Genomic DNA, 24781 nt, shown 5'->3' with positions numbered 1-24781 from the left:
ACTCGACTCAGCCTCCCCAGACGTGGCCTTCCTGACCGAGACCTGGATGAACCCCTCCTCAGCGCCTGGCATCACCATAGCCAACCCGGACAGCTACAAGATCACCTGCAGGGACTGCTCCAACAAACCAGGAGGAGGCATCGCCATCATCCACAAGGACACCCTCAGGATCCCGACCAACACCGAAGACACCCTCAGCACTGCCGAACTCCTGCACTTCCAAATCCACACTGACCCAAACACCACCCTCCGAGGGACTCTTGTCTACAGGCCCCCTGGCCCATGACAGCAGTTCAGCGACTCCATTACCGACATCATCAGCACGCATGCTCTCGCATCCACCAACTACATACTCCTCGGAGACTTATACTTCCACCTCGAGAACACCAACGACAACAACAACGCCACACTGCTCGACAACCTCGGCCTCAAACTGCTCGTCATGACACCAACCCACTCCGCAGGACACACACTCCACCCTATTTTCTCCACCAGCAATCACGTCTCTTTCAGCCAGACCACCAAACTCCACTGGACAGACCACTGCTGCATCCACTTCTCATTCAAGAAACCCACAACACACCACCACTCACAACGGATCCCCCACCGCAGTTGGAACAAGGTCACTGAAGACCAACTTATTGTGACCCTCTCCTGGAACCCACCCATTGACATCATCGACACTGATGCAGCTGCCCGCAACTTTAGGCAATGTGTCAACACCTGTGCCAATACTCTTGCCCCAATCAAGAATCCCTCCAATAGGCGCACCGACAGAAAGGCCTTCTGGTTTACCGCCGACCTGCATGAATCTAAGCAAAGCTGACGAAGACTCAAAAGAAATTGGCGCCAAGATCAGACTCTGGACAACCACACAGCCTCCAAAAACACCATCCGCAGACACCACCAACTCATCCGAGCCGCCAATAGAACCGCCTTCAAAGACTGAATCAACAACAGCGCACACAGCCATAAGGAGCTCTTCAACATCGTGAAGGAACTCTCCAACACCAGCTCCAACGCCAACGACATCCCACCATTACAAGACCTCTGTGACTCCCTAGCCTCCTACTTCAACCGCAAGATTGCAGACATCCACAACAGCTTCAGCACCCAGACCCACCCCCTGGCAACCACCAACACCACAGATTCACCTCCGACCAACCTCCTGCTCTCTTGGACCCCCGTCAATGACAACGACACCATCGAAATCATGAACACCATCCACTCCGGCTCTCCATCTGACCCCTGCCTTCACCACATCCTCAACAAAGAAAGCTCCGTCATCACACCCCAACTACGGAAGATCATCAACAGCTCCTTTGAGTCCGCAACCTTCCCGGAGAGCTGGAAACACGCCGAGATCAACACTCTCCTCAAAAAACCCAAGGCTGACCCAAAGGATAGAAGTTAAAGGACTCACCACTGGAGACACATGGAACAACCACACCGCCATGGAGCCTGAACTTCATATATTCCCGATGATTTTCTACATCCTGCTCCACCACGAACACCAATGACGGGGAAGACGATCACGGTGAGTACTGCCGCCTAGCACACAGCAGAGTGAGGGAGGAAAAAGAAAGTGACACACACATGCACAACACACCTCCCCACCCCCAAAACCATACACACAATCAGCTGCAGTAATAAAACATATTTCCCCTCTACCCCTGAGGAATAATGCAAGGATTTTAGGAATGTGCAAAAGTAAGTGAAGTAATAACAACACAGTAAAAATACGAAAATGCAATGTAATGGTATAATGGTGTAATATGTACAGTTCAAGGGACACTGCCCAGTCCATATTGTGCGTGGGCCACAGGGCCACAGGCTAATGTCCAAGGCCCCACTTGTCACCTGCACCAACACGGAGAGAACACTGCAGGGGCATCAGTTGGTAAATAGCCAGGCACCTCAGGTGGACGAGGTACAGGGGGGGCACCTCAGCCGGCAGATGAAACAAGACCACTGGTGCAATGTCACAATCTCTCAGGTGGGTGACTTGCCCACTGATTCTGGAGGGGGCAATATGCCCTGTGCTTGGTCCTGGGGAGTGCAAGGCCTCAGTCTCTCAGGTGGGTGACTTGCTCACTGGTTCTGGACGGGGAATTATGCCCTGTGCTTCTGATCCTGGGGAGGCTGGGCTTGGTGGGTGACTTGCCCACTGGTTCCAGAGCGGGCATCGTGCCCTGTGCTTCTGATCCTGGGGAGGCTGGAGTTGGTGAGTGACTTGCCCACTGGTTCTGGAGGGGGCATCATGCCCTGTGCTTCTGATCCTAGGGAGGCTGGGGTTGGTGGGTGACTTGCCCACAGGTTCTGGAGGGGGCAACATGCCCGGTGCTCTTGATCCTGGGGCATACAAGGTCACAGTCTCTCAGCTGGGTGTCATAGCCACAGGATTTGCAGGGGGCAGGCCGCATAGCAGCCCATGGAGGCAGATCTACATGCCATCCACCGGCAGTGACGGCTGCTCAGTGGTGGTGGTGCTGCTGCTGGTGGTGGGGGGAAGCTCCATCCCATCCCCTGCAGCCTCAGACGGCTGCCCACTGGTGGTGCTGCTGCTGCTAGTGGTGGTGGAGGAAGCTCCAGCCCATCCCCTGCAGCCTGGGACGGCGGCCCACTGGTGGTGGTGGTGGTGGTGGGGGAAGCTCCAGCCCATCCCCTGCAGCCTCGGGCGGCTGCACAACCATGGTTGGTGGTGGGTGCTCCGCTTGAGTCCCTGCACCAGGCCCCCTGTCCTTCCTGCTTGCAGGTGCTGGCACCTTGTCTTTCCTGGCAGCAGCTGGGGCAGGCACCTTGCCCTTCCTGGCAGTAGCTGGGGATGGCTCCTTGTCCTTCCGGGCAGCAGCTGGGGATGGCTCCTTGCCCTTCTGGGCAGCAGCTGGGGATGGCTCCTTGCCCTTCTGGGCAGCAGCTGGGGAATGCTCCTTGCCCTTCCGGGCAGCAGCTGGGGATGGTTCCTTTCCCTTTCGGGCAGCAGCTGGGGTAGGCACCCCTTCCTTGAGGCTGCCTGGTGCCCTGGATCCTTTCCCATCACGAGAGTGTGTGGAGACTACTAGGCCCGAGGACTGGGTGGCTGACGTGCTTGCCTGGGTTTTTGCCACCCTGGCCAGACGTGAAGGACGGGGGGAGGGGTAGTGGTGATGAGGTCAATGGTGGAGAGGAAACGCATCTTAGGGACATTGGGGAGGGAAGAGGGAGAAGGTTTGGGAGTAGAGGAAGAGGGAGTGGTTGTAGAATGTGTCTGTCTGCTGTAATTGGGTACAGGTGCATGAGGTGGATACTGTTGTGAGGTGGATGGCTGTTGGGTGTCTGAGTGCTTGCGTTTGTGTACTTTAGGAAGGCAAAGGCAAGCCCGTCTGCGCCCGTCCGCGCCTGGACCACGCCCAGCGCCACGACCCCTGGCCACCAGCACTCCCAAACCCCGCAGCATCGCTACGACCCCGTCAACCTCCACGCCCTCAACCCGGGTCGCTCCAGCACCTGCTTCCAAGCCAACCCGAAACGCACCCACGGACCCTTCGTATATCACACCTGCAAACTCACCTTCCACCGCGAAAACACCACGCCCGCCAGCCCACGCGCCAACAACCACCTCAAATGCATCCTGATCAACGCACACTCCGTCCACAAGCACGCCGTTGAACTATGGGACCTCCTGGACTCCACCGCACCGGACGTCGCCTTCAACACTGAGACCTGGATGAACGCCTCCTCGGCCCCCGCCATAGCCATCCCCGACGGCTACAAGATTTCAAGGAGAGACCGCACCAACCAAGTAGGTGGAGGAATCGCCATCGTCTTCAAGGACTCCATCAACGTCACCACCTCCACCGAAGACACCCCCCTCGCCGCAGAACACCTGCACTTCCAGATCCACGCCGACCCCAGGACCACACTCAGAGGAACTCTCATCTACCGACCCCCTGGACCACGCGCCCTCTTCAGCGACTCTATCACTGACTTCATCTCCCCGCACGCCCTTGCCTCGCCGGACTACATTCTCCTCGTTGACCTCAACTTCCACCTGGAACAGAACAACGACCCCAACACCACCGCCCTGCTCGCCAACCTCGCCAACCTCGGCCTCAAGCAACTGGTGAACACCCCCACCCACATCGTCGGACACACGCTAGACCCCATCTTCTCCACCAGCAACCACATATCCTTCAGCCACTCCTCAGCGATACACTGGACCGACCACAGATGTGTCCACTTCACCTTCTGACGCGAGACTCGCCACCTCCGCACACAACCCATCCTACGTCGACAGTGGAACAAAATCCCCGAGGAACAGCTTCTCTCCACTCTCAACGACAACCAACCCACCTTCTCCTCCGACCCCAACGACGCAGCCCTCAGCCTCACGAATTGGATCACCAACTGCGCAGACAACCTCGCTCCCCTCAGACGCCTCCCAAGACATACCAACACCAAAAAACCTCTCTGGTTCACCGACACCCTGAAGGAATCAAAGAAAACCTGCTGCACCCTCGAGAAAGCCTGGCGCAAGGACCACACCGCAGACAACATGACTGCCCTCAAGAACGCTACCCGCGAACACCACCAACTGATCCGCGCCGCCAAAAGAAATTTCTTCACAGAAAGACTGGACAAAAACAGCCACAACAGCAGAGAACTCTTCAACATTGTCAAAGAACTCTCCAACCCTAATGCCAACGCCAACATGCCCTCACAAGACCTCTGCAACTCCCTCGCCACCTTCTTCCATCGTAAGATCACCGACCTACACGACAGCTTCGGACACCAGACCCAGCCAACCACCACAGAACCTACAACCCCAGCCATCACCCTCAACGCCTGGACTCACATCAACACGGAAGAGACCAAAGCCACCATGAACTCCATCGACTCCGGTGCCCCCTCGGACCCCTGCCCACACTTCATCTTCAACAAAGCCGACGACATCATCGCCCCGCACCTCCAGACCATCATCAACAGCTCGTTTTCGTCTGCTACCTTCCCCGAGAGCTGGAAACACGCTGAAGTCAACGCCCTACTGAAAAAACCTACGGCGGACCCAAGCGACCTGAAGAACTTCCGCCCCATCTCGCTCCTCCCATTCCCCGCCAAAGTCATAGAGAAGACCGTCAACAAGCAACTTACCAACTTCCTTGAAGACAACAGCCTACTCGACCCCTCTCAGGCCGGATTCCGAGCCAATCACAGCACAGAAACCGCCCTCATCTCAGTCACAGACGACATCAGAACCCTGATGGACAACGGAGAAACAGTCGCCCTCATCCTCCTCGACCTCTCGGCTGCCTTCGACACCGTCTGCCACCGAACCCTAATATCCCGCCTCCGCTCCACCGGGATCCAAGGACAGGCCCTGGACTGGATCACCTCCTTCCTCTCCAACTGCTCCCAAAGAGTCTACCTCCCACCTTTTCGCTCAGACCCCACCGAGATCATCTGCGGCATCCCACAAGGCTTCTCGCTCAGCCGGACACTCTTCAATGTCTACATGAGCCCCCTCGCCGACATCGTAAGCAAACACAGCATCATCATCACCTCCTACGCCGACGACACTCAACCGATACTTTCCCTCACCAAGGACCCCACCAGCGCCAAGACCAACCTGCAAGATGGAATGAAAGACGTCGCAGATTGGATGAAACTCAGCCGTCTGAAACTGAACAAAACAGAAGTCCTCATCCTCGGAAACACCCCGACCGCCTGGGACGACTTCTGGTGGCCCACGGCCCTTGGCACCGCACCGACCCCCTCAGACCACGCACGCAACCTCGGTTTCATCTTGGACCCACTTCTCACCATGACCAAAAAAGTCAACGCCGTATCATCCTCCTGCTTCCTCACCCTCCGCATGCTCCGAAAGATCTTCCGTTGGATCCCCGCCGACACCAGAAAGACCGTGACCCACGCCCTCGTCACAAGCCGCCTGGACTACGGCAACACACTATACGCAGGAACCACCGCTAAACTCCAGAAACGTCTGCAACGAATTCAAAACGCCTCCGCCCGCCTCATCCTCAACATACCCCGCAACAGCCACATCTCCGCCCACCTGAGACACCTGCACAGGCTTCCCGTCAACAAAAGGATCACCTTCTGACTCCTCACCCACGCACACAAAGTCCTCCACAACAAGGGACCCGAACTCCTCAACCGCCGCCTCAGCTTCTACACTCCCACCCGTCCTCTTCGCTCCGCCAACCTCGCTCTTGCCGCCGTCCCTCGCATCCGCCGCACCACGGCGGGTGGGAGGTCCTTCTCCTACCTGGCGGCCAAGACATGGAACTCCCTCCCCACCATCCTCAGGACCACCCAGGACCACTCCGCTTTCCGGAGACTACTCAAGACCTGGCTCTTCGAGCAGCAGTAACCCCCTCCCCCTAGCGCCCTGAGACCCGCACGGGTGAGTAGCGCGCTTTATAAATATTTATGATTTGATTTGATTTGAAGGGGGGAGGACACAGTGGGAGAGGACACAGGGGGCATGCATGGCTGTTGTGGAGGTGTCTGCCAGTGAGGTGTGTTTTCTGCTAGGTATGGTGGTGATGCTGGTAGTGGATGAAGATATAGTGCATGCAGGTGTGAGTGTAGACACAAGTGGGATGGAGGTGAAGGAGGAGGGGGAGACAGTGCAAATTGTGGATGTTGGTTTATCTGCATCTGGATGGTGTTTGTGTGAGTGCCTGTGGGATGAAGTGTGGTGCTTGTGTTTGCCTGTGCCACTCTTGTGTGTTGTCTTGTGTGCATGATCGTCTGCCTATGTGCTTAGGATAGGTTGGGGTTGAGGGGAATGGGATTGGGAAGAGGAAGTTGGAGGGAGAGGGTGGAAACAGGGACAATGGCTGCCATCAGAGAGGAGGCCAGAGCCTCGATCAATATCAGTTGGGCCGCCAAGCCAGTGTAAATGCCCTCCAGAAATGCATTAGTTTGTTGCATTTGGGCTGCCAGCCCCTGGAAGGCATTCACAATGGTTGACTGCCCTACAGAGATGGATTTCAGGAGGTCAATAGCCTCCTCACTCAGGGCAGCAGGGCTCACTGAGGCAGGGCCTGAGGTGCCTGGGGCAAAGGAGATGCCCACCCTCTTGGGTGAGTGGGCACGGGTAACTAGATGAGGGGCTGCTGGGAGGGCGGAGCTGGTACAGGGGGTGGCGGCTGTACCTGTAGCTGGGGTGGTCACAGAGATGTCCGCCACCACCAGGGAGCTTCCATCGGAGGAGGTATCAGAGTCTGAACTGTACCCTCCAGTCTCTGCCGAGGTGCTCCCTTCGCCCTCTGTCCCACTGGTCTCTCAGTGTCGTGGACTCTGCCTCCTGGATCCTGTGGGATGCAGCTCCCACCGTTGCCGGTGCCTCTGCTCCTCTGCCAGATGATGCTCACGCACATAAGGACAGGATGACAAAACAAAACGGGGGGAGAGACAATGCATACACTGGGTCAATGGCTGCACCAACACCACTGTTGGCGTACACACCACCGTCACACAAAGGAAACAGCCCTACGCACTGTGCATTGCACTACCTGTTATAATGCTAGCCACCAAGGCATGGGGAGGGGCACATACTGCCAAATGCAGCACAGGGGGCCCACACACCCCTGACCAGTTGTGGATGCCTACAAGCTAGGTAGCAGGATTATCACTTCAGAACCCTGTAAACATGGGACCTCCTCTGCAATGTCAGCCCTGTCCTAGGGGCACCCACTGACACACATACCCCACCTGAATACCACCCTACCATGCGTAAGTTGTAATGATGGGCACTGTACTCACCCCCTTGTGGCTGCTGTGTTGCCCTCAAGCGCCCATCCAGCTCCGCATAGGCCACTGCCAATATGCAGGCCATCAGGTGGGTCAGGGTTCGACGGGCACCCCTTCCTTGTTGGGAGGCCACCCCCAGCTGGGCCTCCGCTGTCTTCCTTGCCCAGCATCTCAGGTCCTCCCATCGTTTCCGACAGTTTGTGCTCCGCCTGCCGTAAACCCCCCGGGTCCACACGTCCTTGGCGATGGCACGCCATTTACCCTTCTTTTGATGGGCGCTGACCTGCAGAGAAATACACACAGGAAATGGTATCAGTCAGACAGTCCTGCCTGTTACACTTATGGCCCACCATACCCCTTCACATCGCCATTTACACACACATGGCCCAGCACACAAGCTGTACGCCACCCAGGGGACATCCACCCACCCCCCTACATGAGGCCTTCAAACACACCACTCCATGCATTCATGCCACATGCATCGTGCTCACAGTGTACTCACCTGATGGTCTGGAGGCCCAGACAGCAGTCCGTACTGGGGTAGGACCCCATCCACACTAGTCGCTCCAACTCCACTGAGGTGAAGGCAGGGGCCCTTTCCCCAGTCACACGAGCCATGGCAGGTTCCAGACACAGGTCACAGAAGCACAAGCATTGTAGGTCCTCTCCTATGGAAGGTCAGGTAGCAAGTGAGAGATCAGATCGAAAATGGCGGTCACATCCGCAAGCGATGCATACCCTCACCGCCGGCGTACATCACCATTGGCCACTGTACCCCATAGGGCCCAATGTTAACCAACGAGGGGTTGCACAGCGGTTCCCAACCGCCTACCGCAACGGCGCACAACGTCAGCACAATGACCTCATTTCCACCTGTCCCTCCACACAGGACAGGTGGACGCCATTTCAGGGGTGGCAGGGCCTGGATAATAACTGCATCACAGTTCAATATTGGACATACAGGGCAAATACCACTTACCCATTACAAATTAACATCATGAATGGTACTGTTGTGGCTCTGATGTTCAGTTTGTGACCGGCTCCCCACTCTTTTGTCCCGTAGACTGCAACTGCTGCGGATGAATAGGAGATGGAGACAAACCCCCGTGCACAGGCCCCTGGTGGACTTGGCAACAATGGAGGACAGGCACATTATATTCACCTATAGACTTGACAGGGCCACAATCACAGATCTGTGTGCCCAATTGGAGCCTGACCTGATATCTGCTATCCATCACCCCACTGGGATTCCCCCTCTTGTGCAAGTCTTATCTGTGCTCCATTTCTTGGCCACTGGTTCTTTCCAAGTGACAGTGGGCTTGGCAGCAGGAATGTCACAGCCAGTGTTCTCAATAGTGCTGACCAGAGTGTTGTCTTCCCTGATTAAAACCTTATGCAGCTACATTGTATTCCCCCAGGTGGAGGATTTGGCCACAGTGAAGGCTGACTTATATGCAATGGGACATATACCTAACATAATTGGGGCAATTGATGGAACACATATTGCATTTGTCCCCCCTGGCAAAATGAACAGGTGTACAGAAATCGAAAGAGTTTCCACTCGATGAATGTCCAGATGGTGTGCTTGGCGGACCAGTACATCTCCCATGTTAAAGTTAAGTATCCAGGGTCGGTGCATGATGCCTTTATCCTGAGGAATAGCAGCATTCCAAATGTGATGGCCCAACTACAGAGGCACTAGGGGCCTCATTACAACTTTGGAGGAAGGTGTTAATCCGTCCCAAATGTGACGGATATACCACCAGCCGGATTACGAGTCCATTATATCCTATGGAACTCGTAATACGGCTGGTGGTATATCCGTCACATTTGGGACAGATTAACACCTCCTCCAAAGTTGGAATCAGGCCCTATGTGTGGCTAATAGGTGAGCCCTGGTTCCCACCCAGTAGATGTTGGTGTATGGGTATGGTGTGGGCCATATAGGATAGTGTGTGGCTAAATGTTGTCCCTCAATACTTGCAGGTGACTCAGGTTACCCCAACCTATCATGGCTACTGACCCCTGTGAAATGCCAGGACAAGGGCAGAAGAACGTTACAATGAGGCACATGGGCGAACAAGACGGATAATCGAACGGACCTTTGGCCTCCTGAAGGCCAGGTTCAGGTGCCTCCATCTAACTGGGGGATCCCTGTGCTACTCACCCAAGAAGGTCTGCCAGATAATTGTGGTATGCTGCATGTTGCACAACCGTGCCTTGAGACACCATGTGCCTTTTCTGCAGGAGGAGGAGGCAGGAGATGGCCGTGTGGCAACAGTGGACCCTGTGCACAGTGAGGATGAGGACAACAGAACTGCAGTGATTAGACAATACTTCCAATGACACACAGGTAAGACAGTGTTACTTCACATTTCATTGTCATTATTTAGATTATCTTTGGCAATGGCATGCTGTTATTTCCCACTTCTATGCCCCCTCACTGTACCCTTTGGCAACTCATTTTGCAGATGTTGGTGCCCCACTATCGCTTCTGGTGTGATCACTGCAGCCAACTACAGGTCTTTCCTATTTGAACATTACTGTACATTTGAATTGCAATGTTTGAACCTTGTTAAACGAATACATACTAAAATAAGTTTCACATACTCCATTTGTATTTTTTCAAAGGGTGTTTATTTAAGTGCTAAGAAGTAGAGTGGCAAGTGCATTGGGATGGGTGATGATGGAGGAAAGTCCAGGGTATTGTTCCAGTCTATTTGTAGCACAGGTGCATTGTCCATGGGGACATAGGAAGGGGAGCATTGGCAGATCAAGCTGGACAGGGTGATAGAGTGGGACACAAGGTTGACGTTCAGGAGAGTCTCATTTCCTGGTGGGGGTCTTGGCAATAGTCTCTGGCTTCTGCCTGGATGGCAGGGAACGTTTGCGGGGTGGTTCACCTACTGCAGGGGAGGGCTGCTGGTGGCCTGTTGGTCCTGTGGTGGGGCCTCCTGTCCACTAGCAGGAGCAGAGGTGGAAGGCAGTTCAGATGTCTGGCTAGTGGCAGTGGCCCTCTGTTGTGAGGCTGCCTCCCTCATAATGTTGGCCATGTCTGCCAGCACCCCTGCAATGGAGACCAGGGTGGTGTTAAAGACCTGCAAGTCCTCCCTGATCCCCTGGTACTGTCCCTCCTGCAGCCACCTGTTCTCCTGCACATTGGCCAGGATCTGGCCCAGCGTATCCTGGGAATGTTGGTAGTATCCCAGGGTGGGGGTATGTGATGGCATACAGGTAGGGGGGTAGTAGTAGTATACAGTTGACTTACCAGAGTCCAGTCCTCCTGCTACTCCGGCCAGGCCTTCAGGATGCATGATTGCCAAGACTTGCTCCTCCCATGTTGTTAGTTGTGGGGGAGGAGGAGGGGGGTCCACGGCCAGTCCTCTGTACAGCGAGTTGGTGTTTTGCTGCAATGGAACGTACCTTCCCCCATAGGTCATTCCACCTCTTCCTGATGTCGTCCCTTGTTCTGGTGTGCTGTCCCACGACGTTGACCCTGTCCACGATCCTCCGCCATAGCTCCATCTTCCTAGCAAGGGATATCTGCTGCATCTGTGCTCCAGATAGCTGAGGCTTTACCCGGATGATTTCCTCCACCATGACCCTTCACTCCTCCTCTGAGAATCTGGGGTGTCTTTGTGATGCCATGGGTGTTGTGTGAGTTGTGTAGGTGAGGGTGTGTAGGGTGTGTAGGGTGATGTGTTGGGGTGTGTGACGTGGGGTGCGTGGGTGGTGTATAGGTGTAGGTGGTGTGTGGCTCTGGTTTTGTATGCAGTCGTGGTGTCTGTCTCATGCCAATGGTTTGTAGTCGTAAAGAGTTGTGGGTGGTGTGGGTGTGTGTTTTATAGTGGTGTGGGTGTGGTGTGTGCATGGGTGTCAGGTGTGTGTCATTCAAATTGACCAATGTAGTGTTGCCAATGGTTTGTAGTCGTAAATAGTTGTGGGTAGTGTGGGTGTGTGTTTTATAGTGGTGTGGGTGTGATGTGTGTATGGGTGTCAGGTGTGTGTCATTTAAATTGACCAATGTAGTGTTGTTTTGTTTCAGTGTGTGTATTTTGAGCGCAGCGGTATGTACCGCCGATGGTTTACCGCCATTGAATGTCCGCTGTGGTGATTCGTGGGTCATAATGTGGTGGGCGTTGTTCTGTTGGCTCAATGGTGTGGGTTTTAATACCGCCAGTTTATCACTGACCTTAGGTGTGCCAGACTTGTGTCTGTGGCTGAATAGTGACAGATTGGTGTGTGAGTGTCATAATATGGTGAACGGATATCTGCCGCCGCCGCAGCATGTTGGCGGCAGTCAGCATGGTGGTAAGTGGGATTTACCGCCAATGTCATAATGATGGGCCTTAGTCTTTTTAGAAGGCAAGCAGGCTTCCTGGGTTTCTTGAAGCTGCAGCTGTAGAACGAGTCTTTTTGTGCAGAGTCCGTGAGGTTAGCAGGCATGCCGGAAGGGCTGGTACCGGGTCAGCTGTTTCTTCTTCCTCTTCTTCTGCGGGATCGACTCTTCATTATCCTTCGTTTTCGTAGGTAGTCAGGATCTGAGTTTTAGGGCTCAGGGGTGCCACCTAAATACTCAATTTACAGGGGTTGCAGGAAGTGCCAGGCAGTAGTCAATGGCTGACCAGCTTAAGGGTGACCACACCCTTTCTATGACCACTTCTGCTGGAAAGTGGGCTTAACCCTAACCCTAGTGGCCTAATTCTTTCCAAACAAGATGGAGGAATTTAAAAAGTAATGTCCACTTAGCTCATACACCGTAGGGGTGGAACTGGCATTAAGTGGATACACCTCCTACTTTAACTCATTTTTACACCTGTGCTGCCACCAAAAGTAGGGTCAGGGCAGTGGGGTTTGGTCATCTCTGCCATTTGGAGAGACCTGGATTGCATTTCAAAGATGGCAAGGCCTTTGACCCCTTAAGCTCCCCATCCTGGAATGTCGATCCTGTTCTTGACGTGGTGTAATTTTCTCTGCCCAGACCAGGCCTTTGTTCTGGGCTTCTGAGAGTGCTGACTCTCACCTTAGGGGGTCAGAACTTGGTTAAGGGTGGCTGCACTGGTTTGGACCAGTCAGTGAACACACCAGTAGCTGGGTAGGATTTCAGGGGGCACCTGTGTGTGCATTTATTAATAAATCCATCACTGGGGTCAGTCAGTTTTTATTATTCTGAGATATTTGATACCAAACATCCCAGGATTCAGAGAAGCCATTGTGTAGCAGGTGAACTCGTAATGACCAGTGTCCAGCACAAGCATTTAAAATGGCTTCACTGTGCACTTACTATGTCTCAGAATCAACAGAGACAGAGTAGGGACATATTTGCTGAGGCATATGTGCCCTCACATGTGCCTGGATGCACGCTTCCTCAGGGATGACCTACACCTCGCACATGCTCTGTTAGGGGACCTGGCACACAGGGGTGTGTGACAGGTCGTAATTTCAATTTAGCCTGCACCAACACATGCTGTGTGCAATGGCAGCACTGTTTGGGTTTGGTGATGGGTCCTTGGGGGTGACACAACTGGTGCTGCAACTCTCCGATACCTTTCCGTAGTACCCCAGGCACTAAGTACCAGGGATACCATTTACTAGGGACTTACAGTGGTAGCTAAAGAGTTTGCCAATTGTCCAAAAGAACTGTGCAATTTTGGGGAAAGAGAACCGGCACTGGGGACCTGGTGCACTACCAGTCATAATCACACCAGAAGCCAGGCAAAAAGTGTGTGGGGGTGGTTACCATGTCAAAAGAGGCACTTTACTACAAGTCCCCATTCATGTGCCTGAAGAAAATGTATTGTGCCAGTCAGAGGTCATTTATTTTGTGAATGATTCAACAAGAGTGACCTCCGAGCCTGATAATGGACTTCCTGCCTCAGGTGATTTGTAATTCTGCACACCCAGAGAGTGACTCAAATCTTTCCTGCATCCTTCTATAATCTACTACTTCAAACCCTTCAAAACTCTTTCCCATGGGAAAGGTATAAAAACAATCCTTACCCAAAATAACATATTTATCTTCCTTCCCATCTCATGGTTGAACCGTAGAAGAGGGGCTTGCCTTCTTATACTGATTATCTCATGTGCACCTAGTCAGAATATCTGCATTTTTCAAGTGAAAAAAAGGAAGGGAACATCTGCCAAAGGGTGTTCCAGTGAGCAGCATAGGTAGAGGGTCCCTACACAGGTGAGTGATTCAGTACAATTCCAAGCATCTTCGGCAGTCACTAATGTAATCTTTGTATGTTCTTGCTCGTCCATACCCGATTGTCCTTCTTTTGAGGTTGTTCCAGAAACTGTGATGTCCTGGTCTGTGGGCATCTTTGAGAATGGTTGTTGTGCTCCATGCAAGCATGTTCTCCTTTTCTTCCTCTTTCCCAGCCTCTTCCTGAGCATGGGTTGGCCGTTTTCATCTGTCTCAATATCCCATTAATCAGCCCATTCCTTTGCTTCAATAAAGAATAACCCATCTCCTTTAGCAACTGTCTTTAGTTACGTCAAGATTGAGGTTTCATTGAGCTTGTACCACCACTGTGTAGTCTGGAAGCAAAATTATGCTAATGTTCTCTACTTGAAATACGCCAGGTCGTCATGCCATCTGCAGCAAGTGGTCTTGGCTGAGCCCTGGTGGTGGAAGAATCACAGGGACCTTGGGGGTCCTTTCCTCTGTGAAACATGTTGACCTCGAGGTGGCATGTTGTCTGAAACTGTTTTCCGGGTACAGTTCCACACCAGCTTCCTTGATTTTTTCTGGCAAGCTTACGATCTGGACATTATTTCCCCTTGATCTTCCCCTGTAGTTTTCAGTTCCATATGACAGGTACATGGCATATTTCAGCAGGTCTCTTGTTTGTTCTTCCTGTTGTTGAAGAGTCAGTCTTATAGAAACGATATTGGACTCCACCTCCATCACTCTTCCATTTTAGGTGTCTTGTACTGCCAGTAATATGCTGACAATCTTGTCTTTTGTGTCAATGTGGGCTTATCCCACTACTGTACCAAGTAGCTTCTGAGGTATCTATTTCTCACACCCTTGCTAGGTAGTCAAGTCCATCTGATGTTGGGATAAATTATTAATCAACTGTAGTCCGTCAGCAGAAGTGCATGTAGGAAACCTTACTGGTGTCTCTGAGCGTCTACAATCATGCATTCATTAAATGAATAGATGTCGCCGAGAGCCAACTCCAAAGAATATCTTTGGCTCCTGATGAGATAATTACTACTTCTTTCTCAGTGGGTCTCTGCCTGACGAGGATCTCCTCATGGCTTTCAGGTGCTTTGTACTGTAGTGTCTGTCACCATTGAGTGTACTGCTCCTTATTTCTTAGGCCCTAATTGAGAGTTACCCACTAAACCAGGTTCAGTAAAATTGTGCGTGATTTTACAGTTGCCCAGAAAAGTTGCTCAATTTTAATTTCAATTCCAAGTTGTATGGAAACAATTTTTGCATGAAAGATTTTTCCATGTGCAGTTTTAGCATATGCAATTTTACGGCTGATAAAATTGCATGAAGACTGCACATGCATGGAAACAGTGTCAACAGGAAATTACTTATAAAAAGAAGTGTGTCATTTCCTGCTTCCCAACACAATTGCAGGGCAGAGTAGATGTTTTGCTGGAACTCTTTGTTCCTGCTAGCTATTTTTCAAACGTTTACATCTGACAACCGTTTTTGTGGCTTTTACGTCTTCTGTAATCCACAGTTTAAAAAAAAACACATCAATCAATGTTTCTGATTCAAATTTCTAGTGTGGCTCCCAGTGGCGGCCTGCAGCTTAAAAATATGGTGGGGCACAATGGCGCCAAACTCACCATATTTAAGGCTCCCACTGGTGTGGCACTTCTCTCCTGTGTCCACGAGCAGGAATGGAAGCTGCTCTCATGCGGTTTCCAGCATGAGAGCAGCTCCAGGATTAGTGGGAGTAAGCTAACCCAGTGCTCATTATGAGGCTGGGGGCCTATGCCAGCAATCCCCCAGCTGTTTGACAGTCAGGGGATTGCTGGGTCTACAGTGCATGTCAGGATGGCCGTAGCTAGACAGCCGGCCAACCTGACATGGGCACTGTAAGGGGGGGCAGTGTTCCTGCAAATTGCAGGCTTCAGCCCCGCCCCATTCCCTCACGCTGTACACAGTGCAAGGGCAAAATAAAACGTCATCTTATATGCCATTTTATTCATGTTTGCCTGTTGCGCTCGCAGCAGGCGGGGTGATGCTCCTCCTCTATTAAGGAGGAACCACCCCTGGTGGCTCCTCAGAGAACTAGCAAGTACACATTTAATGAGAAAGAACAAGTTGTCGCAGAGAAGGTCGTGAAAGAAGAGTCACGTCTAATAGGGCATTCAGTTTAAAAAACAAGTGCCGTTTTGGCAACAAATCACAATAAAAGTTACGGCAGTGGATGAGAGCAACAAAGATTTCAAGACCTGAAGCGTGGAGTTCGGGACCTCATTTCCAAATACAGAAGGAAGAGCCTGGCCACTGAAGGTGGGCCTGCTCCTGAACTAAAAAGTTATTCCCTGAGAAGAAGAGGTGCACAGTATCATCGACACTACAAGCTTCTAGGAGATTGTAAGAGGAGCTCAGGCTGAAGAAGCAGAGGAATCAGGTGAGTGGCTTTGAATACACAACATATGATGTGATGTGATATGAATATGCTTTAGGGAAAAACATACGTCTGTGTATTATGTTCAAAAGTAATTAATTATGTACATGCCTATACTTTTAAATTAGATGTACATGACAGATTAGAGCCTAATTGCGAGTTGGCCGGGCTTGGCTGTGGAAACAATGAAGGGTTTGAACTTTAATTACCAACTAGTGTCTCCACTGCAATGTTGTTCTAACATTATTAGCTTTTACCCTGCAAAAGGATAAAAAATATTTTTTTCAACTACTATGTGGAGGCTGAGTGTCTGCAGGACTGGTGAATGGGTGAGCCTTCAAGAGAGAGTCAAGATTTTTTAAAATTTTAGATGTACCAAGAGATCAACAGTAAAATACCAAAAGGATTCGTAATATGTACAATAGTATTAAATACATTTATAATAATGTTTTTGGATTAATGTACATAGGACAAAAGTTAATACATATTTAAAATTTCTTTAGCAAATTCCAAAGTTCTGCAACACATCATTTCATTAAGCGGGCTGTATAACAACTGAGCAGTTGCTTTAGCTGAATGGATGATTGAAGTGTCCGGTGGTTGGACTGGGATTAAGGCCCTCATTACGACCTTGGCTGGCGGCTGGATCAACCCCCAAGGTCTGACCGCTGGGCTACCGCACTCCCGCCGCGGCCATCAGGAGATGCCCAGCGGGGATCTCGGCCGCAACACAGGAGCCGGCTCCAAGTGGAGCCGGAGATGTTGCAGCCGTGCGATGGGTGCAGTTGCACCTGTCTCGCTTTTCACTGTCTGCATAGCAGGGGCCCCGCAACTCCCCGTACCACCAGACTTTTCCTAGCGGTTCAAACCGCCAGGAAAAGGCTGGCGGTAGGGGGGCTCGTAATCCCCTGGGCAGCGCTGCCCTGGTGGATTAAAACCGCCGGGACCACTGTGGCGGAAAACCACCGGTCCCGGCGGTGCAACCGCGGCACTTCCGCCGCGGTCGTAATGCCCTGTGAAGCACAGCCAGTCTGTTGGCGGTGCTTCCTCCGAAATAGCCCTGGCGGTCTTGGACCGCCAGGGTTGTAATGACCCCCTAAGAGTGCACTTCTGCCTGTGTTTGGGGGGAGTCATTCCATGCTTCCACTTGACAGCAGTGGGGGGATTGTTATACAGTGCCACTTTTCTCAGCCCCTGCCCTCTAGCAAGTTTCAAAGGACCAAAGATTACAGACCTGGGATTCTGTTGTTTGGAGTTTTTTGACCTACGAATGTCAACCAACACCTTATAATGGGGCCAAGCGTTATTTCAACCGTAGTTATAGTTCATAGTAAATAACTTAGCTTGTAATAATGAACTAAATAGAATGGTATGTTAAAATTAGCAAGGTCATGATTATCAGTTTAATCTTTTCAAGCAGAACATTAAATCAGTTTGATATCTCTCTATTGTATGGAGACAATATGCATCGAATTTTTGCCTTGAGGGTGGGTGCTGTTGGCATCATCACAGCCTGCCCTATACTAAACACTATCTGCTCTCTCGAGGACGCATATAATGAAACCCACACACATTATAAAGTCTGTAGTAAACATATTCTCATTACCCCCACCTCGGCCTGTTTCAAGGCACTTATATTACATCCACACAAATATCATATAATGGAGTTGTGTCTGATACCGTATAACTAAAATATATGAACAAAACCACTACTGTCCTAAAACAAATGCAAGGTAATGTTAATCTTGGTGAAATATAAATGCATTAAATATTTATAAACTGGCATTTAACAAGAAATTTAACAGTTTATTAAATATGCCATTACAGAACACGAGCACGCATGAGGAACACATAAAAAGGCCTCAACTGGGTATGCCCCACCAACATCACTGGCAAAGCGAGCCAAAACAAAATCTGAAAAAGCAGCATGTGGTACTATTGCTACCACCACCCAGCCATTACCAGTGCAGCATCCCCACACAACTCATTCTGTGCCCCGGTCACTGCAGATTCAAATATTTGTTTCCTTTTTTGTCACCGGTATGTAGTAGGTCTGCTAATGCCTTCTACCTTCTCCACTCGTGTCATTAGGAGGTGTGGAAATCAAGGTTTTATATGGCTTAATCCAACCGTTTGGCTCTAGCGCCACAACACATCTCCACCAGACGCGCGGACTAGCAGCAGGACTGATGATCCCACCTCTCGGGTGCAGCTGATTCAGATGTGTCTTTGAGGATTCTAGTATATTGGGTCAGCTAGCTGGGGCTCTTCTAGAATGCGGCCATCTGCTTTAGTTGATGGCCATTCCCCTTCTTCCCATTGATTTCTTGATGATAAACTTGCCTTACGTTTCTCAGCTCGTAGCAGAGCCTGAGGTATGGTAAAATATTCAGTGCACACATCACTAAATACTTTTTGTCCTAAAAGACTGGTCGTAGAAAGTGGTCACAAATTGTAAAGTAACCTTTTGTGACCAGTCATTACTTTTACAATACGACCTACTTACCACTAGGTTCTAACACCACATTTCCAGTTACAGGAGGTGGAAAAAAGACCTTCCTAATAAATATTAATTAGGGAGGTCGCTCCTTGCAGCCTGTGCCTGGCTGCAAACACATTGATAGTAGTCTGCAGGGAACAGCGAACCAACATCCCTCCATGTGCATCCCCAAACTGGATTTTTTTTAATAGCCTTTTATCCTTAAAGGGACCAGTGGTGCTTTAAAAAAAAAATCACTGTGTGACAGTATATTGGGGAGAGTTGATGGTGTTCAGTAAACCCGTTTTGCTAGTCAGAACTGCTTTTCTAACTCAAAAAAAGGTTTTGATATATACCAAAAGCTATTCTGTGATCCAATCCTGTTATTTTTGGAATTGCAGGGTTCACAACCACAATATTGCTTGGTACACCAGGTCCTAAGAGACAGAAAAGCATCATACCCAAGGAAGTCACCAATTTGAGCTACATTTAATTTATGGATCAATTTACGGCATCCCAGGTCAGATGGGGCTGCCATCTAAGGTTTATCTTCAAGAGGAAGATAAGGGGGAGATTCTGTTTCCTGACTCATTTTTCTAGCTAGCTTCTTCCAGGGCCAATCACCCCTAGCCTAACAATTTATTTGTTAAACTCGCATAGTAAATATACCTGTAATACCTTCTGCCTACCAACTTGGGAGGCAGAGCCTGCTCCATTTGAAGTTAACGACGCTTGTCTTCTTTTGCAAACAAAATGTATAATGAGCCTGCAGAATCGAAGAATGAGGAAGAAATTACCCTGAAAGATGAAGTACCATCCCAGTCTATTGAATTTGATTACATAACAATTTGCTTTTCAATTTCAGACACAGGGCTTGGACATCGCTAAATCGAAGAAAACTTTAGTGTTTCCAATTGCACGCTTGAAATCAACTAATAGAATAGTTGGTGGCTGCGTGGTCAATGTCACTCTAATGGTCTATAAAGCAAAATGTCTTGCCCGCACTCTCTATGGCACTGAATTGTGGGGCCAGATTAATTTACACTCCATGACATCTGAGTAAAATGGCTGAGTAAAGGCCTTCCTATTCCTGACTTCAGCAATCTCAACATTACTTGCACATGCTGACATTGGTACATTGAATGTTGCACAGTGTGGCTAATTAATGCTATTATATTGTGCTGAAAAATCTTCATGGTGTAGACCAGTGGTTCTTAATCTCTGGTCCGGCGATTCGAAAAGCCTTCCCCGAGAGGCCACAACTTCTTTGAAAAACAAATAATATTAACAGATTAATAAAGTGCATATAAATCACAATGCAACATTTAAAAAAAAATTTTTTTTATTGTTTTGTAACGTTCTGGGGCAGTGGAAATGCATAAAACGGAATATACTATGGACAATGAGTGGCCTCAATTGATTTTAGAAAAGCCTCAACCTTCTCATAAACATTTTGATAATTTTTTCATGTGTGAATTAAATAAAATACTTAATTTGTGTATTTGTTTGTGATTGAAATCATCGATAATGTTTATCCGGGGTCCCCAACTTCCGATTATCACTCAGTGGGGGTCCTAAGGTTCCAGTAATGATTCAGTGGGAGTCCCCAGGTTCCAGTAATGATTAAGTGGCGGTCCATAGAAGTCCAGACTCTAAGAACCATTGGTGTGAGCTACAAGGAACCTCTCAGAGACCTTCTAATCAGAGACGCAATCAGGTCCATTTCTCGGATTAAATGTATAAAAAGAAAAACTCAGATAATCTTCACCTTCCTGGTCCTCTCCAGAAACGATCTGCAAATTCAGATAGTCTGAATATAAAGCAAAAAATACCAGGACTGGCAACATATTAATGTACCAAACCAGTCTTTACAAACTGACAGAAACTGAAATTGCTACTTAATTCTGTTAGGCGCTTCGAAGCTTTTTTTCCGAATTTATGTGCCCTCCCCATGTTTCCTTTGTACGCAAGATTCAGGGTCTGGTGCCCTTACTTTCAGACTTTTGATGTCTCCTGTATGGTTTGTTATTTTGTCCATTATGCTTAATGCAAGGAAATGCCGGTTATATCCAGGGGTGTGCAAAACAAGCGTACTTTGCTTTTGCGTAATACTGCATGCTTTCAGAAAAATTCCAAATTGCATTCAGCACAGTATTTTAGTGTGAAATGCATCCTTTCATTGACTTTGGACGCTGGGATGCATTTAGTGCTAAAAATGCAAAAAACAAAAAAACAAAAGCACTACAAACAGTAACTAACATTTTGTCATTTGTGTGGTTCCCTTGAATTTGCGGTACATTTTTACCTCTCCTGGTGAAGTGAGAATAATTGTTCTGCAAGCCAAATATTGCAATATAACAACTCTTTTTTCAGTAGAAATACACAACAATCAGGTCCAGTATCTGCAACTGAGTTCCAAAAAGAAGAAGATTGTAAGAAAGAGCCCTTTTTGACATGGTCACCCCCACTTTTTGTCCTGGTACTGATGCTTTTTGACTGAAAGTGCACTGGTCCCGGCTGACCAGACCCCCAGTGCCAGGGCTCTTTCCCTTAAAACAAGGTACATTTCTAACTGTAACACAATTGTCAAGGACCTTAACACCCTTGTAAGTCCCTGGTAAATGGTACCCCTGGCACCCAGGGCATGGGTACTAAAGAGGGTCCCTAAGAAATTCAGTATGTATTATGCCACCCTAAGGGACACATACACAAACTGCATGCAGCCTGCCATTGCAGAATGCGTGAAATGGTGCAAACCATTTTGAAAACATGACACTACACACACCCTGTGTGTGCAATGCCATCAACCACTGCATACGATATATGTAAGTCACCTCTACAGCAGGCCTTAGAGCCCTACGGTAGGGTGCATTATATTACATGTGATGGCACATCTGCATGAGCACATATACCTCTGTGATGCCTAGTTCTATTACTAGACATTGCAAGTGGTAAGGCAGCTATGTTGAGGACATGTACTGGGCACAAGTTATTACAAGTTACCCAGATACATGATGGCTGCACTGAAAATAATGGTGTTTGGTATCAAACACCTTGTCTTAATAAATCCATACTCGTGCCAGGATCGGATTTATGACATGCACCCAGAGGGCACCTTAGAGGTGGCCCCTGAAAACCTACTAGTAATTTAGTGTGCTGACTGACTGGTATCGACCAGCCTGCCACCATGGATGGGTTTCTTGTCCCCTGCAGGTGAGAGCCTGTGCTCTCAGAGGCCACAAGCAATGCCTACTCTGGAGGAAGGTGATCACACCCCCTCCAGCAGATGGCTAGCTATTTAGCATATCAGCTCCAGGGGGTTCATAGCCCCTGACGCATTTGATATGCAACCTTGGGTTCCCCCCAGAACTGGGGAACACCACCCCATGCCCTTAGGGGCATTTTGCACCAGAGAAGTCAGGAAATTATTTATTCAGGAGGCGAATATCACTTCTAGGCCAGTCACACCGCTATGGTTGGCTACCTGAAGTAGACACTCAAGGAAGGGTTTCACCATCTTGTTTCTGGTAAAACTAGGAACTCTGGGTCAGGAAACTGACCATTCTCCATAGGAAGTGGACGTCTAGGGGACGTGTAGTCACCCCAGGGTTAAGTAGCACATTGGCTACTACCCTACACTCCCCCTAAATTCATTATATAGGGGTCAACTGACATCAGATTTGTCTACTGCGAACCGAAGAAGGACAAAAAAAAGAGCGGTCACAGCAACAACAGAGGCCTTAACCACCACTTGGTGCCAAACCCTGTCCTGCTGCTGGAACCTTGACAAATGCACCAACCCGACTCATACAAAAGCTGTGCATCCTGTGATGGACTGTCTAGTGCTTCAACAACCAGGCAGCATCTCCCTTGGGGTGGAGCAAGCAACCCTCTGCATCTGCAGGCACCAACTGCATCTGTCCCGGGGTCCGTGTTGTTGGCCATCAGGCCCAGCAAGGGAGCAGCATGACAGGAGGAGGTTCTTTAGGCTCAAAGGTCAGCCCTGTCTCTCTGATGAGTTTCGAAATGCTAGACCCTCCAGGAGCCCCCTGCACCAAATCTCTGACTACTGTGGCGTTTGCACCATCCAAAGCTTGTTGAGTCCATTCTGGACACCACCACTGCCAAAACATACCTGTACGTTGAGGGACTTTGAGACAGTTGAGCTCCACATCCAGAGTGGCCATGCTGTTTTGTTTTCCCCCCCTCTGCAGTTTGACTGAGAGCAGTGGGAGCCTCCAAGTATAAGTGGCCAGCCAGCCAGTACCTCTGCGCCCGAGCTCCCCAGCCAGAGTACAGGTCTTCTGCCTACCTCCACTTGACCTAAGAGCCCTTACAAGCTGAGCCCCACGTTGGGTTCTGCCGGACTTGTCCCCCATTGAGACTCTGTTATTTTGACAGGTCCTTTTAAACTTTGCTGCTGTAGTGCTTAAGGCTACCAATGCAACCAGCACCTCTGCATCCGGACACACCAGGGCAGGTAACCCTGAACTGATGGTGGTAATTTGGACCTTGACTCTCCCCCACACCCCCCCAGCACCTCAAGTCCTAAATGATACCATCCACAACCATTTGCAAGTATACCTATGCAGTGTATGCTTCTCCCATAGGATAGCATTACCACATTTGAGGCTCATGCCTCAAATCTAACAGCTTTGCTATTTTCACTGTTTCTCTTGTAAAAATCAATAACGCCTTCAGTACTTGCCCAATTTTGATGATCTTGGTATCTATATATATAAAAATCAGTGTTATTTTTCGAAGGGGTCTTGGATTTATTTTTGAGTGTGTGTCTCATTTATTGACTGTGTGTACAACAAATGCTCAACACTCCCTCTGATAAGCCTAAACTGCTCGAACACGCTACCACAAATAGAGCACTTGGGATTATTGAAGTAAGCCCCTGTAAGCCAATAAGGGTCCTCTGAACTTTTTGCATGGTGTACCCCTACATTGGTACACTACATAAAAAGCCAGCTTCCTATGGGGATTGCTTAATGTAGGTATGTGTTGTTGTTGTCACCACATTGATTATAAGACTTTCTTTTGCTGGAATTTTAGTTTGTATTGTAGTCTCTGTAAAGCCTTTGAACATAACCCCTAGGACACTTGAAATGGATCAAACTGCAGTGTCTTTGTTAAGAAAGGCAGGTGTGATTAGTGCGATCTTTGAAAAGTCATATGCAGAGTCCTTTCTTGTCTGCAGTCTGGAAAAGTTTCTACTAGCCATGACCAAGCCCTAGACCTGTGCATCACAAGAGGTGAAAAGTGTTGGTTGATATTTTCTGCAGCTAACTGAAGACATCCAAAAGAACAAAAGAAATTAAAATTTTGAAACGAAATCCATCAAAGTGTGATTCATACATGAGTGCAAACATGTAGTATCAATATTGCTTATATTTACATTAATAAGAGCTGATTCCGAGGTGCTACCATTCCAATCTATGTTTGGATACATATTTCAACTTGTTTAATTGTTATTCACTGACCTGGTAAGGGATCCCATGCAGTGCTTAATTTGCAACTAAAAACGTTCCGGTGCCCAAAGCTCACCGCTGAAATATGTGACTACTGCAGTTAAATGTGGGATCACAGAATACTGAGGCAACGTAATCCTGAAGCCATCTCGGGCCTCTTTAATCCATTTACAACCAGTCCCTGCCCCTTCACCTCACTCCTGCAGCTTTCTGCTCTCTCCCTTTGTGACGCTTTTTCGTTTCTCTCATCCTCCGCCTTTCCCAAATGTGTCTTTTGCTCGCAATAAATCCTTGAGGCAGAAAATTAAGCCACGGCCCCCAAAAATAAGTGCTGGTACTCAGCACCGGAAACAACAAGCACAAATTAAGCACTGATCCCATGTCATAGTGTGTCATGTGGTAATGGAGCCTGTTGAGGTTTGAGGCTGTCCCTGTGCTCTGTCACCATGTCTCACGTCAGTCTG

The sequence above is a fragment of the Pleurodeles waltl genome, chromosome 9, assembly GCF_031143425.1.
Source record: "Pleurodeles waltl isolate 20211129_DDA chromosome 9, aPleWal1.hap1.20221129, whole genome shotgun sequence".
In the NCBI taxonomy this organism is placed as follows: Eukaryota; Metazoa; Chordata; class Amphibia; order Caudata; family Salamandridae; genus Pleurodeles; species Pleurodeles waltl.
This window is presented reverse-complemented; position numbering follows the sequence as displayed.